The sequence below is a fragment of the Peromyscus californicus genome, unplaced genomic scaffold (genome assembly GCF_007827085.1).
Source record: "Peromyscus californicus insignis strain IS unplaced genomic scaffold, ASM782708v3 Scaffold_4__1_contigs__length_199733344, whole genome shotgun sequence".
NCBI lineage: Eukaryota > Metazoa > Chordata > Mammalia > Rodentia > Cricetidae > Peromyscus > Peromyscus californicus.
This window is the reverse complement of record NW_026294562.1, coordinates 4590458-4611109: the sequence shown is the minus strand read 5'-3', so window position 1 is coordinate 4611109 and position 20652 is coordinate 4590458. Positions and strand designations below refer to the sequence as shown.

At 47.2% G+C, this 20652-nt stretch overlaps 1 protein-coding gene across 5 annotated transcripts in view; it reads right to left on the bottom strand.

Moving 5' to 3' along the window:
- Window positions 1-20652, bottom strand: part of Afap1l2 (actin filament associated protein 1 like 2) — a 102194-nt gene that overhangs the window by 65682 nt on the left and 15860 nt on the right. Inside the window, exon 1 of one of the 5 annotated variants that reach the window (XM_052763425.1) lies at window positions 3823-3930. The exons of the other annotated variants lie outside the window; for them this stretch is intronic. The gene's annotated coding sequence lies outside the window, so the exon portion shown is untranslated. Of the gene's footprint in view, window positions 1-3822; window positions 3931-20652 lie in introns of those variants that run through there. 5 annotated transcript variants of the gene reach the window in all.

Genomic DNA, 20652 nt, shown 5'->3' with positions numbered 1-20652 from the left:
AGGGCGAGGCCCTTCCTCAGCTACAAGAGCTGAGCTGATGCAGCAGGCTGGTCACAGTGGGTCTGAGGAGGGGTCAATCCGGACCCTTCTGCTCCCTCCTAGACAACTAGGTGTCCTCAGAATCTGGGGACACAGGTGTCCCAAGTGACAGGGCAGGACAGCGGTTCACTGAGCCACTGGTCCCAGAGAAGTGGCAAGTCCAGAGCAATCAGTGACTGTTGTGCTGCTGCAACACGTGATCAGGAACCCCCACTTCAATCTGTCATGACCCCCAAGTCAAGGCTTGGTGGAGGTCAGCACTGCCTCTCCTATGTGCCCTCTCCACCTCTGTCACTTCAGTTTCCTGGGGAGTCAATCATCCTTTGTGTCCGTCCTGAGTACAACTCATAGTGCCGAGGCTACAGCACACTGCTGCGACCCAATGCCGATTTGTCGATGATGGATGGATGGATGGATGGATGGATGGATGGATGGATGAACAAATAGATATAGATATTTTGAAGGGCATTTTAGAAGAAGACAAATTCAGTAGGGTAAACTGAGTCCTGCCATGGAAGAATCTATAACCCAGAAGGAAGAACTGAATCACCACTCTACAGATGAATCTGTTACATCACATGACTAGAAGAGAGTGTGGTGAAGGATTGGGGTTATGGGAAAATGAAGAATGTTGTCCGAATGACTGTCTGAACAGATGAAGATGGCCAGAGAGCGTTCCGTAAGATAGAGAGAGAAGAGCGGAGAGTGAGGGGTGGTTGAGCGCGTATTTCAAACAGATAAACAGTGAAACGTGACTTCCGGCAACCATGAGCCAAGCAGGGATTGCCAAGTACTTGGCGAGAACCTGGGTTCCCTCCCAGGTTCCAATTACCTAGCTGGCTGTGACTAATCACCTAGCTGGCTGTGAGACGTCATGATGGCTTAGAGCAGAGGATCGGCAGTGAAAACTCTAAAGTTTAGAGTTAGCGGCTGTGGCGTGTGTGGTGACATGTAATGGATGGAAGCCAACCAGCAACCTGAAGCCTCTCTGTTTCTGCTCAGCCACAATCCAAGCTCACAGCTCTCTGACAAAGGTTGTGCATGGAGGCTGTCTGGTGAGCCCCAAATGCTGTCCAGAAGCCGTAGCGAGACATATTTTACAGGGCCAGCAGCCTGAATCTGGGTTTCTACATGTTGGGTTTTCAATGGGAGGGAATCCCTTCTCTCCCTGTCAGCACACACACTCATTAAATCATGGTCATTTTGGCAGAGAAAGCAGTCAAGTTCTCCAAGCACTTCTCCATTCGGTGCTGGACAAACAAAACACACAGGAGAGTCTGGGATGGATCTTGTCCTCTTCCAGTCTCAAGCCGGCATACAACTAGGAAGTCCCCAGCCTTGGAGCCACTCCTGGAAATCCAGTACTGATAACATGTTAACCTATGACGCAGCACCAATCCTGTGACAAAGAGGATGCATCAAGTCCTCATTCATGAGGTGACCATCCAGGTGACCCACAATACATCAGAAGTTAACTTAGAAACACTCATGAGACTCTGACATGTAAAATCTGCATAGAGATCTAATACGGAAACAAATAATACGCAGGGCTCCATTTGGGAAACATAACTTATCCTGTGTGGCTTTTGAAACTGTCTTCAGCAGCCACTGATGAACTGAAGCTATTCTCAACTGTGAGCCCCTCAAGACTCACAGTCCTCCGGCATACCTTCCCCATCCAAGTCTGTTCAAATCCCATTGCCAAGCAGCCTAAGGACAACCCATCCTTGAGCATCCTTGATCGTCCAGATTTCCATCATAAATTTGTTACTATATCTTCAGGATTGAGATACAGGAGGAGGGATTCTTAAGGGAAAGATCCATTCATTATAGGGAAGTGCCATGCATCTTAGTTCTCAGCAAAAAGGGAAGATTCTTGAATGCTTATGCAATAGACAACCAAAGCGGGCCTGGATTGTATCTAGGCAAATCTGGTAGAGATTCTGTCAAGAGGACATCAACAACAGATCCAAACAGGTAGAGCCACGCAAGCCCTCAAAGCCAAAGGGCAGAGAAGACCCACGGAGGAGGACTGTCCCACCCACTCTCTGATCAGGTCACTGACTGGTACCCAGTGTGCATACTTCCTAAAGGATTGCTAAAAACAGGACAGAGAACCAAAGCCAAAGCCAAGAGAAGGATAAAGAATATGAAACTGGCTGAGCAGTAGTAACCCACACCTTTATTTTTTCCCTACAATCTTTTTATTAATTGACACTGAGGGAATGTAGATAGCCCACACCTTTAATCCCACCACTTGGGAGGCAGAGCCAGGCGAATCTCTGTGAGTTCGAGGCCAGCCTGGTCTACAGAGTGAGATCCAGGACAGGCACCAAAACAGCATAGAGAAACCTGTCTTGAAAAAAAAAAAAATGAAACTGAGCTCTACGTTAGAAGGGAGTCAAAGAGGCAAAGGAAAAGAGGGGAGAGAATTATTTTTCTGATAGAAGAAAAAAGCTGCCTGCCAATTCCTTGGGAGTGAAAGGTTTTTTCCTGATACTAAGTGGCAAGAGGAATTCCCCTCATTAGACAGACCAGGGCTCCCCCAATGCTTTCCCATATTAACAACTAGTTAAGACAAAGCTGCTCCATCAAGATGGCCAGGCCACACCACACCCATGAATAAGGCCCCAAATGCGTGGGAGGTGACAGCCCACACATCACTTACTGGCTGAGCCAAAAGGAAAGCAGAGCTCTGGGCAACATCCCATCTCTCTGTCTCCCTGTGTAGCAGGAGCCTTCCTAACAAAAGGAGGGAAGACAAAGGACTCTTGGGAACACCCTGTCTATGCCAGGGCAAAACTCGTCAGCTGTGTACAAATGAACATGCAGGAATCGTCATGCTCGTCAGGCCAGCCTCATGCAGATGGACATGCAGGGATTTACATGCTCGTCAGGCCAGCCTCATGCAGATGGACATGCAGGGATTTACATGCTCGTCAGGCCAGCCTCATGTTCTTGGAGAACTTGCAGCAGAGAGCAAACACAGGGTGCATCCCACCCCTAAAACGCCAGAGGTGGGGGCACTATCCAGTGTTTCCAGGGGTCGTCCATGACACATCCTTCCCCTGCTTCCATGTGGAACAACCTAACACCCCAGCACTGAAGAGACAGGATGTGGTTGTGGGCAAGAGCTACATGGGTGAAGGGTTTTTGTAAAGCAACACAAACTGACCAATCAGGAGCTCAGCCCCTGAAGCTGGAGCTGATAACTAGAGGCCAGAGGCCAGGTTAGAACACAGCCCCCAGCAAATCATAGCTAACTGCCATGAGAGAGGAATGAAGGCTCTGTTTGAACTTGCAAGTTTATTTCAGGTTATCCCAAAGGCTCCCCAGGCTCCTTGGCAAGGAGGCAGTGGCGGGCAAAGGGAGTGGGAGGAAAGGCCGCCCTCCACCCCTTTCTAACTGTGGGATAGTGTGTTGCAACATCAACAGCAGCCGCTGATGGCTGTGGGAATTGCACACAGACTGAATGCAAACAGAAACCCTGCTTCTCCTTCCCAGCCTCGCAGGCCAGGCTGCGGTGGGGCCTGTGGAATAATTAACACCGTGCACAGACAGGAGCAGAGACGGCAGCGTCCATCACCAGGGGTGAGAATCCACAAGCGCCAGCTTCCTGCTCAGCAGAGCAGCTACGCAAACGTAGGGCAGGCAAATACATAAATACATGTCACATAGACACCATCAGCCGTGGAAAAGGACACCTCAGGGATGGACCCAGAAGACAAATGTCACTGACATAAGCCTGGTACTGAATGACAAATACTGCCAGGTTTCACTTACGTGGGGAAACTTTCAGCTGAACTCACAGGAGTAGAGGTCAATGGCGTCTACCAAAGGCCGGAGTTGGGAGAGACAGATTGCAGTCACAGGTACAAACTTTCCATCAGAAAGTAGGTCACTGGGATGGGAGGGATTGGTGCTTAAGAGCCTGCACTACTTTGCAGAAGGCCCAAGTTCAGTTCCCAGCACCCATGCTGGGTGGCTCACAGCAACCTGCAGCTGCATCCCTAGGGAATCCAAGGAACGACAGTCGTCATACATTGTACACTTGAAGTATGCTAAGACACAGATGCTCTCACCACACACACACACACACACACACACACACACTCCGATGTTAACTATGTAAGATGATGATATGTTGATTTGCTTGACTATAATAATCCTAACATACATGTGCATCAAGTCATTATGCTGAACATCTAAATGTGACAATCTTTGTCATTTATGCCTCAAGAAAGCTCAAGGGAGAAAAGGACAGCTCTGCCCTCTAAGGAGTTGGCCTCTTCATAACCAATGACTGTTAATAACTATAACGCATACAGTGGAGGATAAAATCTTACCATTCAAGAAAAATGATTATGAGATGCTAAGGTATGACTGTAGATGTCCCCATGACAACAGTTTCCTTGCCTGGGTATGAAAACCATCTGATGCATAAAAAGACCTAATTAGGAGACCGTCCACACATGCAAAACAGAATAGTGAAATGAACCCAAGGGAGCCCACTTGTGAGCTGTCCATCTGTGAGCCTCTGTGGGTGCAAACCCTCACCCTTCAGGGTGCAAACCCTTACCCACCAATCAGGTTTCGCCTCATCCCCTCTTTCTTTGCTGAGGCATTTAAAATATAGTACATATAAGTGCTACAATAACTTACAAATACTTCAATGAATCTCTAGATGTTTACATTGGCTGTAACTCACAAATGCCATGTCCAACTCATATTAGAAGAGTCTCTTGCTTGATCCACTTGGGTTTAAACAATGTCACCAACCCTTTCTGACACCCACCTTAAGGGAAATACTTGTAGGACAGAACAGCTAAATGATAAAGAGCTGGGCCTCCCCTGGGTCTGGAGAACGAACTAAGATTACCCTTCTTGACCCTGTTTGCTAACAGATATTTGGGGTATGGCTATGTTTGAGCTGAAGCTTGCTTTCATTTTAACAACAGTTGGGAGGGAAACAGTAGGAATGCACCCCTTGCATATCTTACCATTATGGGGTCACCCAGGTGAGACAGATGCAGCCCCAGAACCGTTATCTCTTTCATCTGGAGTGTCCCCCTTCCCCCTGCTCTATAAATCCATATTTGAAACCCAGTTCAACCCTGCTTCCTTCAAATGCCTCCTCCAGCTATCAGGACTTAGGAAGCAGCAAGGAAATGTGGAACTCAACTGGACATTTCCCATGGCCGTGAAACATTTGAGGACTACAAGAATGCTATGTATGCCTCCTTGTGACAAGGTGGCATCTGCTGTGGCTTCTGCACCACCTAAGGAGGGGATTCTTACAAATGCCCAGCCACTGGCTGGCAAGGGACAAGCTGGGATTGTACCTATTCCCTGTGTCTTCCTAGAGGTGGGGACCAAGCAACTGAGGAGGGTTGTGAGCTTTTCTGTCTGGTTGTGGGCATGCTCAGTCTGCAGGGCAGGAGTCAGGTGGGTTTGTGCAGAGAAAGCAGTTGGACTGAGAAGGACAAGATTTGGCAGTCAACTCAGAAAGAAAAAATACAGTTCAGCAGGAACAGCAAGTCTCAGGATACAGGCATCTGGTGTGGGTGGTTGCAAAGGTTGATTCTGAAGAAACAGCAGATCAAAAGGTCAAATGCCCTCATCAGCCTAGAGCAGGGAAAGGTGATGTGCCAAGGTCAGAATCTAGGTCATGGAAACTTCTCTGTTTACTGCATTTTTAACAGTACAATAGCAGGGAAAGAGGTGTGTGTGTGTGTGTGTGTGTGTATCTTCATAGCTCACAAACCTAGTGAATTAAGGAGGATCCTAGTATGTGGACAATATGGATGAACCCTGCCATGTTTTATCAGCAAACACACAATCAAATGCCTCTCTCCACAGGAGCCACCACAGAACCTTCTTCCCAGCGAGTCACAGTATGTGGAAACCAGGCAACAAAGACCTCCATTCTCCTTCACCTGGATGAAACAGCAGGATTCTCCACCAGTTTATTCCAAATCAAAGTTTCTCTCTAGGCTCACTGGTTGATGCTGTAAGAACTGTTTTTGTAGAGAATCTGTAGATGACCAGCATGATCGTATATACCCCTTGGTCTCCACACAGTCACTCTGGTAGGCCCTGGGGTTGTCCTGGGAGCCCCCATGCTACATTCCAGTGGGCTCCCAGGTTCTCCTCTGTCAATAGACGCCCAGCCCTGGGCTGACTTGCCATTGTTCAAATCAGAATTTATGGTTTGGTCAAGGGAAGTGGCACAGGGCTGGGTGGAGTGGGAGGGGTGAGGGTTGCCATGAGTAAAAGAATCTGGTATTTTCTTTTGCTTTAGTCTCCATATCTCAATGTCCAGAGAGGCTTATGGTGGCCAGCTCCGGAAGCTTTTATGATGCCAAATACTTTCTCAATGACTTCTTTTGTGTATTTTCTTCTGTGTTTATGAATTTAAAGTTTTGTGGGGAAAATGGAAGGTGTGCACATGGTGGAAATACACACACATACAGACATATTATATATATGAAGCAGTAGTATAAATACAATGAGAAAGTTTCCCTTTCATCTCAGACCTCACCCCAGCTCCTCAACCCCTTTCTTGGCATCTACTATCAATGGATTGTACATACTTCCAGGAATTTTTAATGCATGATATTCTATATATAACCATAGACAAATACAGGTAAAGCCTTTGCTACAAATAAGCACACACTGTACATAGTACTCTGTACCTGCTATTTTTACTTGCCAATATCCTTTGGAGGCAGCAAACACGCCTTCTTTTGTATAGCTATGCGGTATTTCACTGAATGGATGTAATGTGTGTTTTGAAATACATCTTTTTGTTTAAAGAATTCTAAATGATTATCATTTTGAGAAATTTAAGAAATGCAGGTTAATGAGGAAAATCCCCTCTTCTCTGTACCTGTGTGCTCGCCCATGTGTGCGCCTAAGTGCTCGTCTGTGTGTGCACCTAGAGTATGGAAGCCAGATGGACTTCTGGTATCTTAGTCTGTTCTCTCCACCTTATTTTCATTTTCACTTACTTTGCTGAGACAAGGCCTCGTCCCTGAACCTGGGCTGGCCGGCACGAGAGCCCCCGGCTTTAGGGGTACAGTGTACCCACCTTTGCCTGGGCACTGAGGATCTGAACTCAGTTTTCAGATTCGCGCAGCAAGTACTTTACCCACTGACCCATCTCCAAATCCCTTTTAAAAACTTGTAGCCAGGTGGTGGTGGCACACGCCTTTAATCCCAGCACTGGGGAGGCAGAGTCAGGTAGATCTCTATGAGTTCGAGGTCAGCCTGGTCTACAGAGCGAGATCCAGGACAGGCCCCAAAACTACACAGAGAAACCCTGTCTCAAAAAAATCAAATCAAAACAAAACAAAACAAAAAAACTTTTAATTCCAGCACTTAACTGAGTCTTCTGAATGATTGCCCTGGGTCCCTCCTTGCTCATTAGCAGACTATTTCCTTGTTCCTGTCTTGGCCATCTCCAGACCTTAAAAGTCATGGTTACCTGCTAAATATTGTCTCTGACCCCATCAATTCCAAGCTCCAGTGTAGTCTTGCCACTGAGGCCTGGTCCACGGTGACAGAATGCTGACTGCAGTCAAGTTCCCAAGACCACACGTGGCCTATCATTAGCCTGTCCTCATGGAGTAGTGTCCAGGAACCACACAGGACGGTCCCATCCATTAGAACTGTCTCACACAGATCCTACCGGCATAACCCAGTCTCGCTCCTCTGTTGCTCCAGTGGTCTGGACTTGGGAGGCCTCTGTGTCATTCTGCTCACCCCACACATCTCCCTGGCAACGGGACCCCCAAACATCCCAGCTGGAGCTGCAGATTGGAAATGCCCGTGCATTATCTTCGGATGTTTCTGGAACGTGGTCATTCAAGCAGAAAGGGAAAATGTGTCTCTGGAAGCTTTCTCCAAAGACAACAGCACAGCTGGCTCACCCTCTGGCTCAGAGCATCGTGGAAGAGGCAGCAGGCCCAGCGGGACAGCAGTGTCACCTAATGGACTGTCCTCTGGGGAGGGTCTTCCTGGACATCCAGCTGAACAAGAAAAACTCCAACTGCGTCTCCAAGTCTCTCTGCCCCCAACCTGGCTCAGGGGAGCCATCCTCTCTGCTTGGGGGCAGCAGTATTTGCTCTAGATTCATTCTGTCTTTAACTGCTTGACATTTACACAGGAGCTCAGAGTCCTGAACTCACCCAGCAGTTGGATGATTCTAGAAGGGAGTGGGGGTGGGGAATGCAGCTGTTTGAGTGTCTCCATCCTTGGAAAGAGCTTCTGACTAGGAGTTGGAAGGGGCCCAGGCTGATGTCGCACCCTGGAGAAACTCTTTCCTAGACAGATGGAGAGAACTGGGCCTGTGGGCGGGAGGGGCAGGGTGGGGCCCGAGGGCCGAGCTTAAGCGAGTATGGCTATTGTCCCTAGCCCAGGCACTATCTGCACATTCCTCCGAGTTGACCAGAGTATCTGAGCTAACCTGGTCATGGAAGGCATTTACTGAGGGTAGGCTGGGAGAGATATTCCATCTGGCCCTCTAGCACAAATCAAGCCCATCACCCATTTCTCTGCAATCCTCCAGTCACACAAATTGTTTTTACAGTTTTGGATGGTGGAAAGAAAATAAAGAGAATCATGCATCAGGAATCATTTTCATCACGAAAATGATATGGAACTAAAATCTGTGTCTCTAAATAAAGTTATATTGGAACACAGCCATGCCCATTTGTTTACATAGTACCTATGGCTGCTTATACACTGAAAGGTCAGGGTTGAGTCATTGTCATTCAGACCAGATGGCCACAAATCCTAAAATAGTTGCCATCTGGTCTGTCCTTTACAGAGAAGTCTGTGGCCCCTATTCTAGAGCAGGTTAACAGGCAAAACCTAGTGGCCGTAATAGAGTAAGATGAAGGTCTACAAATTTTTGTTAACAAAATTAAAAATGTAACAGTGATTCAGTATAATGTTTTGCATGACAGGCCTACAATTGACAAAAGAAATGTTATTGAAACACTCTCACTATTTCACTATGTAGCCCAGGCTGGCCCGGAATTCACCAGATAGCTGGGTCTGATCTTGAACATACAATCCTCTTGCCTCTCCTCCCCAAGTGTGAGAAACAGAATTTTTTTTAAGGGCATAACATTTTGCCAATTTGGAATTCAAAGTTAGTGTCCCTTTCATCAAATCAATTGCAAATGTTTATTTGTAAAAATAAATAAATAAATAAATAAATAAATAATTGTTAGCTTGAAAGTCCTTAGACAATGGGCTGTAGACTGCCAACTCTTCCTGTGAGACAAGAAGGAAGTCGACTGTGATTTTACAACCTCATATTTCAGTTCCCTGCCAGTGTAACTATTAAGAAGTATTTAAAATTTATAGTTTCATATAGACAGTTGTATAGTTTTCTCCTGTCTACCTCCAAGCCACCTGCACACCTACCCTACTGAAGAGATCCTGAGCTCTCCGGGGAAGGGCATGTCTGTTCCCTGCTTCCTCAGCGCTGGCTGATGCAACAAGCCCGTGTACAAGGGGCCTTAAGGATGACACAGACCATGTGCTGAGCACCAGTGGGGGAAGGGCAGGGCTGTCACGGACAATACAAAGGCTTAGAAGAGCAGAAAGGAAATAAATAGAACTGAGTTGATCCTGCTAAGCAAGTGGTGTTGGGTAGCATCGAACCAGCATGTCATCTTCATTGGATCCTGCAATGTAATTTTTCTTTTTTAACCTGAGGTAGAGAGCATTTGGTCATGTTCCTCAGAAGTAAAGAACCCCTGTAACCCTTGCTCCCCCTGGAATCAGACCTCAGTGATCACCTAACTCAAGAACCACAAGGAAGGGTACTCTGTCTACACAGTCTCAGGGGCTGAAACGACTCCCCAGATCAAAACCCTGACAGTGCAGCAGCAGCCACACTTGTTAGATCCAGAACTGTCAACACTCAATTAAAAACACACACCAGAGCTTTCACACCAGCCAAGGAACAGAAATTCTGAAGACTCAAGACCAGAGAAAAGGGAAGAATAATGGACCACCCAGGCAGAATCAGCTAGAGATCAAGAAACCATTGGCGCTTCAGGCCTCCCTAGAAGTCACCACCCACAGAGCAAGGGGCCAGAAGGGATAGTCCAAGTGGACTGGATGTGCTAATGCTTCGCCTGCCTACCCAACACAGTGCAGAATGGAGGGGCACTTAACATGGTGTTTTCAAATATTACTAGCGGGTATTATCCGGGTCATACCACACCACATATATAAATCATCTCTTCTCGTGCAGTTTACTAATTCATACTTACCCTGCCCCTTCCCAAATCAAAGAATCCCAGTTATGATATGAATGTGAAATGTTCCCCCATAGGCTCATGTGTTTGAACACTTGGATCTCAGCTGGTGGCACTGTTTGGGAGGAGTGGAGAACTCTTAGCAGGTGGAGCCTAGCTGGAGGCAGCTGGTCCCTGGTGGGGTCCTTGATGGGTCCTAGCCCTACTCCAGTTCCTGGCCAATCTACATCCAGACAGCAAATACAATGTAACCAGCCAACCTCCTCCTGCTCCCGCCCCCACGCCTTCACTCTCTGATGGGAAGTGCCACTCAAACGTTAGTCCAGAGCAAACTCTTCCCATTCTAATTGTTTCTCGTTGGGGATTTTATCACAGTGGTGTGAACACAACTACCATGCCCTCTGACTGCCAACTGCAAGCTGCTACAAACTATATCCTGACTAGCAAGTGAAGTGTCATCCCACAAGTGTGGAGGAAGGCAAATCTCAATTAGACTGTCTGAAAATTCTAACAGGGAGGTTTCTCCTGAGACTCTACAAAGGCCTTCCCAAAACAAAGAGTAAAGGAGACATCAAGCATGATCTAGAAACTGGATAGCTCTGGATGAGTCCAAACAAACTGATGTGCTTTATGTGAAAAATAGTTATCACCGTATCCACTGGGAGTGTGGCAGGCAGTGGGTGGCAGGGATACTATACCCACAGACACAGGGTCATATGACACTCGTATTTAATCAAGGGAGTGCAACGTTCACACCTGTGAACAATAGTGTTAACAAAACTGAGTTCTTAGCGGAACAGCACCCGTGGTATGGAATGGGTACCTTTCCTCAGTGTGGAAAAAGTTTCCTCAGCACTGATGCACTGAGCTCCATTGCCGTCTGCATACAGACTGATTAAGATCCATTGCTACTCTCCATGTCTCAATTTTAATTCAGACAGGTATGAGTCACCGGCTCCAGCAACTCGAGGAAAGAAGGCCCTAGTGGCCAGAGAGGCTTGAGAAGGGAGCATGAGATTAATGGTACCATGTCAAACAGTCGTCTGTGTGTCTAAGGGGCTCTGTAGAGGGCTCCAGTGTGGTTTCTATCTACATTGCTTCATGTTTTCAAGAAACAGAAACATTTTTTTCTGAGTCTTCACACATGCCACCAACTATGTGCTGGGCCCCAGTCTGCCAGGGAGCCGCTAGGGCAAGGAGGATAACAGAAAAAAGCCCAAGTCAAGGGGGAAAGCCTGCAGAATAAGGATGCCCACGGCCTCCTGCCCACGGCTTGTCTGCTCACAATGGACCTGGAGATGAGTCCTTTGCATTATTCACAGAGCTCATGAGACAGACACTGACAGCTATTTCTTGCTTCAATGCTAAGTATGTTTCTAAAATAAGCATTTGCTTGGTGTAGACACAGGAAATGGACTCAGTTCTCTGTCTCAGCTGCTGAAGCTTATGCCTCAATTTCTGCTTACCTTCTCCTGTTGATGCCTACGTAGATGCTTGGATGGAATCCAGAAAAAGTTGAAAACAAGTGGGGAGTGGAAGAAGTCCTGAGTGAATGTGTGCTACTGATGGGACACTGGCATGTCAAGGGCCGTAGCCTCAGACCCATGGGAAAATGGCAGAGCCTCTGAGGGTGAGGCTGAGAGGGCTGGTCCATGTGTGGATGGTGACAGTGTGTGCACAAAATATCCACCATAGCTTTCTGGCCCCCCAATATTTATGACCTGAAGACTGCTCCCCTATAGAGACTGCTTGTGGTGGTTTGAATGTCATTGGCTCATATAAGCTCATAGGGAGCAGCACTATTAGGAGGTGTGATTTTGTTGGAGGTGTCTCACTGTGGGGGTGGGTTTTGAGGCCTCATATTTGCTCAAACCACACCCAATGAGACAGACCACTTCCTGTTGCCTGCAGGTCAAGGTATATAAGAACTCTCAGCTCCTTCTCCAGCACCATGTCTGCATGCATGCTGTCTTGTTTCTGCTCATGATGATAATGGACTGAACCTCTGAACTATATGTGAACCACCCCAATTAAATGTTTTCCTTTATAAGAGTTGCTATGGTGTCTCTTCATAGCAACAGAAACCCTAAAGACACTGCTCCTACCAAGATGAGCTAAACCCGCCCCCTTATTCAACTATATATAATAACCCTGCCTCCTTGTTCATGTGCATGTAATAACCCTGCCTCCTTGTTTATCTGAATGTAATAAGCCCACCTCCTCACTTAGCTATAGGCAATACCCCCACCTTTCTATTCAACTCTTAATAAACATGCTGAGCTTCTGGGATGCTGTGGTTTCACCATCAGAAAGCCCAGTCCACTCCATCCTAGCTTTCTGTGTCTTTCTTTCCTTCATTCCCTTGATTCCCAAGGCAGGTCCATCCTGGTGCCATGTTGGAGATGGCACACACATGCTAAAATCACAGCCATTTCTAGGACATGCTGGCAGATTTCCTTTTTCAGTTGCATTCATTGATTGATGTGTGTGTGTTGTGTGTGTGTGCTCATGCGCACGCCTAGGCTCATGTACATGGCACATGTGTAGGTCAGAGGACAATTTGTGGGAGTCAGTTCTCTCCTTCTACCATGTGGGGCCTGGGGATTGAACTCGGGTCATCAGGCTTGGTGACAACAGTCTTTATCCACTGGACAACCTTATCAGTTCACACTGATAGCATTTCTTCGTCCTCTTAAATGTGTCCTCAGTGTCCAGGAGATTGTGAATGTACACTAAGACCCTTCAAGGCAATGAACCACAAATTCTACACGGCAAATAACAGACTTCCCAATAACAATGTTCCCTCGTCCTTCCTGAAAATATGCCACTTCTAAATTACCAGAAACTTACATGCCTATGATAGTGCCAGAAACTAAAGCCAGCACAGAAACCTTCAAGAGGAGACTGGTCTCTGGCTGCAGGTGTGCCCCTAGTCACTAGTCACCACTACCGAGGGAGTGTGAGCCACAGTGTTCCAACCAAGAGGAAGCACTTGGCCATGGCTTAGGCCCCGCACCGAGGGATGATTACCTACATGAGGTCCTCTGCATACAGTCAGCAGAACCCACCACACTGACCCAGAATTCTTATCTCAACTATTCACCCATGATAAGCAATAGAGTCACTTACCATCCAGGGGATGGTTAATATGCTGGGAAAGTCTGTCCCATCACACAAACAGGCTCCAAGGATGAAAAAGAGGGGGCTGAAGAGACGGACAGACCAACAGACACGGTTCTCCTTTAGAAGAAGTTCTGAATACTAGGGCAAGTTGCAATGCATTTGTATTGCTATTTCCAAGCAAAATCCTTTAGAGGTTTCCTGTTCCACATGGGCCTATCCCACATTCCTAGAAGCAAACACTTGCAGGGTAGTCACGTGATGCCCTCCTAATCCCATAACCCTCAGCTCTAAGTGTTGGGTATTGTTGGAGAATGTGAAAGATAAGTAGATTTCTTTGTGGCGTTAAGTTTGCCTTCCATCTCCCCAGAGAGTAGAGAACATCCTAGCTCACAGGCTGAGTCTGCCTGGGAAGGGATGATTACTTCATTGGTTGAGATTTGATGGGGCTTTTTATGTTTTAGGTAGCAAATACTTTCACTATCCCTTTAAGACAAATTTTCACCATCTCCATGGGTCTTGACTCACACAATCTAGGAAAAAAACGTAGCCAAACTCTCTCCTTCCCCGTTAGCTAGGTTCTCAATGGCAACTTAGTGCTGAGTGATGACCACATTTAGGTCCAAAAAGCTTCTGTGCCAAAGTAGGTGACTTTCCTAACATGACTCCCCATTTTAGCTCTGCTTCTACCTGGGAGCAGACATCAACTCCAGAGAAGCCACCAGATGGAACTTCGCACCACTGTGTCCCGAACAGTCTCACCACTCACCAGCTGTCCAGGACACCTGACAGAGTGCTTTCTGAAGGGTCGTCCTTAAGTTCTACCTCCAGGCTTGTAAGGATTAGATAAGACAACATAACGCACATGTTAACACATGGGGAAAGATCTAGCCACCATGAGTCACATGCTTCTGGGTAGCAGAAATGCTGTTCTTTACCATTTGTAACTGTACTAACAAATAGAAGTCTACAAATGCTCACAATGAGTGGGGCTGTAAAGCAAGATGAGGGAACTTGTCACAAAATCATACTAATAAAAACAGTACAACAGGTATGTGAATGGACAGACAATGGAAAAGTTGAGACCGAACCACATAGACCATAATATACATATCCAGTGACTGATTTTACATAAAGGTGTTGAAAAGAAAGATTATCGAAAAGCACCATCGATACAATGGTGACAGCCACATGGAAAAGCATTTAACTAGACCCTCTGTCATGTGTTATGAAGACTTTCAGATGTTCAAACATTTAGAACAAATGCAAACACAAAAGTGTGCGAAAGTAGAGGTGGTGGGAGTGGAATAGGATCCAGAGATTTTGGAAATTAATCTCACAGTTACTCAAACGGTAAAACAGAGTGAGCACAGGACCAGGAAATTCGGTAGATAGTAGACAGGCAGTGTGAGCACGAGACCAGGCAATTTGGCAGATAGTAGACAGGCAGTGTGAGCACTGGACCAGGAAATTCGGTAGATAGTAGACAGGCAGTGTGAGCATGGGACCAGGAAATTCGGTAGATAGTAGACAGGCAGTGTGAGCACGGGACCAGGAAATTCGGTAGATAGTAGACAGGCAGTGTGAGCATGGCACCAGGAAATTCGGTAGATAGGCAGATAGTAGGAATATACATAGATACACCTGAGAGAAATGAGGACACACACACACCCCCCAAAAAACCTGGTATGAATTGTTGTAGCAGCATTATTCATAAGAACCAAAATCATAAACAACCAGTATTTCTACCTGTGTTGAAATAAACAAGCTGTGTTGTCTCCACACAGGCACATCAGGTGGAATACTGTTTGCTCATAAAAATGGATGCAGTCCTCATGCATTATTCAAGTTGGATTGAACCTTGAAAGCATTACTCTAATTGCTAAATGCCTATGTGCCTACATGTGTGGTTCCATTCAACTTCAGACCATGGAAATCTAATTGGTGCTTAGAGGGTGGGATGGGTTGATACAAGGTGATCGTTAAAAGGTTTTGAGTTTCTTTCTGAGGTGATAAGAATGTTATAGATTTGGCTGGAGTGATAGGTTAGCAGAGATGTGCATAAACTAATAGAAAACATTGTAACTTTTTTAAAAAAATTGCATATATTGTGTGAATCTGTGTGTTAGTTTGTGCACATGTGTGTGAAGGTACCCACTAAGTCCAGAAGAGGGTGTCAGATCCCTTGAAACTGGAGTTACAGGCACTTGTGAACTGCCTGACACAGGTGCTGGGAACAGAACTCAGGTTCTTTCCAACAGCTGTAAATGTTCTTACCGCCCGAGTCATCCCTCCGGCCCCTGAGCTCTTTACTTTAAATGATGAAATGTGAATGACGTCAATAAAACTACTCTTTAAAGAAAAGGAAAATATGGACTATTTTAAATGTTTATCTTTTGAGGAAGACTTTCTAAGTGTAATGAAATCTCAAAGGCACAAAAGGAGCTAAGTTTAATTACAAAAAAAATTACAGGAAAAATTGACTTTACAAAAATAAATATAAAAGCAAGACTATGTAGAGAGCCGTGCACGGCCGTGCCTCAAAGATGGCACGGCGTCTGGCTTCTGCCTTCTGCCTTCCCGATGGCAGGTGCTCCTTGTTTGGCTAAGGCTAGGATCTGGCTTGCTTCCGCACACCTGGACCTAATCTGGCTTGCTTGCGTATGTCTGACCCTATCGGCATTGTCCACGTGGCACCACGGGGTTGATTGCCCAGTGGCTATAAAGGGCGTGGGCTGGCTTTCCCCGGGAGGAAGATCAGAGGAGATTAAGATCGGAGGGGAGATAGGAGATCAGGAGGAGATGGAAGATCGGAGGAGATAGGAGATCAGAGTGTGTGTGAGTGTTAGAGAGAGCGCGAGTGAGTGATAGAGAGTGAGTGAGTGAGAGTGAGAGAGAAGAAGAAGATGGCTTTCCCCGGGGTCAGAAGATTGTTCAAGGTTCCTGAATAAACTGCTTGGAGAAGAGCCTGGCGTCACGTCTTCCTTGCTGGTCGAGGCGGACGCGACAAGACTAAAGTCAAGAGTGTAGAAGAAATCCAAAGGGTTGGTTTCTTCAGTGTCTACAAAATTAATTCTGTAAACAAAATAAAATAAAAGATTGTCTGGCAAAAAAATGAATAAATGCTCATGAACAGAGAAAACACAGATGCACTCAAACACAGGAAAGGATGTTCAATATCACTCAGAATGACAGAAACCCAAGCTTAACCTGCAAAAGGCCCTGCACAGATGTCCTGGGCGCAGGGAGGGCTTGTCTGATACCCTGCCGAGGAAGGAGCAAGGAAGATGACTTTCTGACACTAGCTAATGTGACTAAACAGAGATGCAGCCAGACCAGGTGTGGCAAAACACACTTGTATTCCAAGCTACTCAGGAGGCTGAGGCAAGAGGATTGCTTGAGCCCAGGAGTTCAAGAGGAGCTTGAACGACATAGTAAGAAACCCCTATACCTAGCACACCCCCAACCACCTATGAGAACAATTTAAAAAATCTGTACAAGTTCAAAACACACACTAATAAAAATCTTAATAAAATAAATCAAGCATTGAAACCATGCAGGGACCGCAGCAGCTCCCTGGGGGGGGGGGGGGGGGGGGGTTGCACGCCGGGATCCATTGTCAGCTTTAACACAGGCGGCTGTGGTGGCTCCGTCTCCAAGGAAATGGAGACCTGCATACAGGTGGATGTTCTTAGGACTGGGACAAGGGACATGAATAAACAGGGGGCCCCGGGGGCTTCATTTCTACTGGACTCTTTGGCTTTCTAAAATCTTAAACCAAAGAAACTGGACAGGAGCTGGAGGGAAGGGGGAGGAGGAAGGGGGAGGGAAGAGGGGAAGGGGACGAGCTGGAGGAAGCAACCATTGGGATTATTAGAGGACCGGAAAATATCTGGAGGGTTAAGAGTATCCCTGACACATCATCACGGAGGGTAAAACGTGGGGGTTTTGCATTCCAGCCTGCAAACGCCTGCTGGAGCTCCTGAGGCTCACACATAGTCTGTGACAAGCATGAGACGTGCTTCAAAACCAGCGCAAAGGTATGTTCACATAAAAACACAGGCGTGAAGTTACTACCCTGAATTCTTTATAGGATGGTAGGGCCTTCTGAAATATTGTTTATACTATTTTAAATCCATTTGAAATAACTCCAACTGAAGAAAAAAGAAAAAGAAATAACAGAAAGAAAAGGAGAAGCAAAAAATGGAATTTTCCCAGTAGGGCCCAAACAGCTTGGAAATCAGACTGTTCCTCTTTGCACTGGCTGATGGGAGAGATGCCTCCTTCCAGAGGGTGATGCGAGCAGAACCCATGAAATGAGGGCTGTGACTTCTCACCTGGGGGCTTCGAAGCCTGAGGTACCTGCTTTCAGCTGTGGACAGTTACAAGGCCAGAGACCGCCTGGCTCTGCCCGGAATCCCTGCTCTGGCCTTCGTTATAGCCGTCTTCCCCTCCCACCTGGTGGTTGAAGAAGGAAGTAGACAGGCTGGGAGCAACGGCCTTGAGGCCTGGTGCTGGCCTGACCTTCCGTCTGTCAGTTCCAACGCGCTCATTCACCCAACCGCAGTGGAGGCTGCAGGCAACATGGGCTGCCCTGGAAGAACAGACCCTCCGAGAAGACCCAGGTGACTGCAGAGGGTGAGCCTTCACTCTGTGGGTCAGTCGGGTTCTGGAAGACAGCAGCTGAGAGGTACAGCCATTTGCTCTCATCATTTAGAACCCTCTTCATCAGCCACCGACCCTGGTCTCGCCTTGGCCCCACTGTGGCAGCTTGAGTCTTCTTGCTCAATCAATGGCCCTGTGTCTGTGATCTCAACCCCGCTCCAAGTGATGAACCAACTTCATTGGGAATGTCTGCTAAGAGCTCTCTGAGAAGGGCCATTGTTCCTCCATTTAGGCCAGCTGTGAGCGTGGACGAGGGACATTCATTACCCGGGACATTTGCCAACAAATGAGAGACAGCTGTTGGGCTGGAATGGCGTGTGGTTGCATGTTGCCTTTGGTGAGGTTTATTTTCCAAGTGGGAACATCAGTTCTCCCAGATGCTAAGAAATGGGAAAAATGCTCACCTTCTCCAGTCAAGCAAGAGTTCACGGTCACTCACTAGTCATGTATTGCATGAGATGTCACAGGGACACGCCGGACCCCAGTTTCATACTTCCCTCTAGTCCCAAAGAGAGGCCCCCAGGTAACAACCCCACGCACCGACCGGCACCTGTGAGCCATGCCACCACAGCCAAGGACTATGACTTGCCTTGTGTCTCCCTCCATGTGCCCACAGCAGGGCTGGGTCTCCATGCTCAGAAGGAACCCACAAAACTCTAAGTCTGGCTGAAAGGGAACTTAACAGAAATGTCTAGACTTCATCAAGAACAAAGTGAATGCCTGCCTGTATGTCAAGTACTCCGTTGACGAACATCTTAAAAGCTGTAAAACCAGCCATGAGGATCAGACAGGGACATTGGGTTAAAAACCCACCCACCGCTGTGTAGTGCTCATAGAGGTGCCTTGTGGAGTACAGCACCCAGGACCAGATTTTACTTAGAAAGGCTTCTGGAAGGAAGGTGTGGTGTGGTAAGTAACGGGGAGCATGCTCTCTGTCATGAGAGCCAGAATGAGCCTGGTGAGACCAGCAGATGACAGGACACCTGAAATCCAGGCACACCATGGAGCCTCCTCTGAGAAGTATGATCTCATCGGGCCAGGCTCTTTTCAGAGTCTCAGCTTCATCTGGGCAACACAAAGTTACCTTCCCTCATCCTAAAGATGGCTGTACCATGGTCATGACTTGAGACCCCAACAACGACAAATCTAACCCTAGCTGCAAGCCAGATTTGAAGTTATCTGAGGAGAATGCTCATGCCGAGGTTAATCAGGTTAGCCTCTAGAGTTAAGACACTACTGGGCTGGCTGTGAGTTGTTTGCTCATGGTGTCTCAGGCCTCTATTCTCTTTGTCCTCACAGAAAAGACAGAAATGTTTACTGCTGGACCCTTGCCGTCCCCGCCCCCACCTCCCCGTTCTGATTTTGCTGGTCTGGAATAAGATGAAAGCACCTGATAGAAAAGCTTGGGGAAACCTTTTATTAACATTCTTAGCTCAGCTGAGTTCAGACAGCAAGCCCCTGCATTCCAGGAGGCTTCGCCCTGAGCAATGGGATGCCAAGAACACCAACGAAAAGTTCCAATACACTTTTCCAGTGGGAACCCTGCCTAGCCAACCCAGAAGGCACAGAAATTTCATAAAATAGGGCCAGCGGGAGTGTTACTGGGTAGTTTAAGATCTTCCCACCACCTTTTGGGTCTCCAGGGATTAATCAAGATAATGGGCAGAAAATGTCCAGGGGAGGGTGTCAATGAAGAGTCAGTGAGCATGGACCATAGGATGTGTGCAGTGAGACTTACACACAGCTTCCCGGTATCACACGCTTCCTATGCAACAGCTGTGGGATAGCTACATTTAAAAAGCCTCTGGTCCTGGTGACCCCACAGAGAAAAGGACAGTCACAGGCCTCTGACATGACTCCCCCGGATGTTAATGAAGGACTGTGATGGAATGTACTTTGAAATAAGACATACTAATACTTTTAAATCATTTCTCAAGATCTTGATCTTTGCTGGCGATCAGAAGGCTACAACACTGCAGAGCAGAAAGATGGAGCGTCAAGGCTGACGGTTGAGGGTTCTCCCTGTGGGTGTGTTCTCTGTAAGCCAGCTCTCTGTCGGAGGGGCGAGTACTGAGCCTGCCTCCACAGCCGCCAGGAGGCACCACGATTCTCCAGGCCTAGAGATGACTGATGGCCAGAGATCTTTACTGTTACATTATTGAAGACTCAGAAAATGGAGTCATGAGTATGGCATCCAGGTCCAGAGACGTAAAGCAGAAAGTGAGCACTGTCAGCCAAGTCAAAGGCAGGACAGCTAGAAGAGCGAGCTGTCCATAAACCATCCCTAGCTCGGAGAATGAACAGTGGGAAACAGACCGCCAAAGCCAACCTCAGGGTAGCTTCTGTTTCCTGAAAACATGCCCATTTTGCTGTCCACTCACCCGCTCACACCCAAGAGGGTGAGCTGTTTTCTTGCTCACACTTAGCATCCCCAGCAGCCCCAGGCTCTGCCTCCTGTGCCTTGGGAGAGCACAGCATTGGGTGCAGTGAATGGGGTATCACACATCCTGGTCCAAATGGCTCTTCGCCATACATACATTTGAATCTCAAA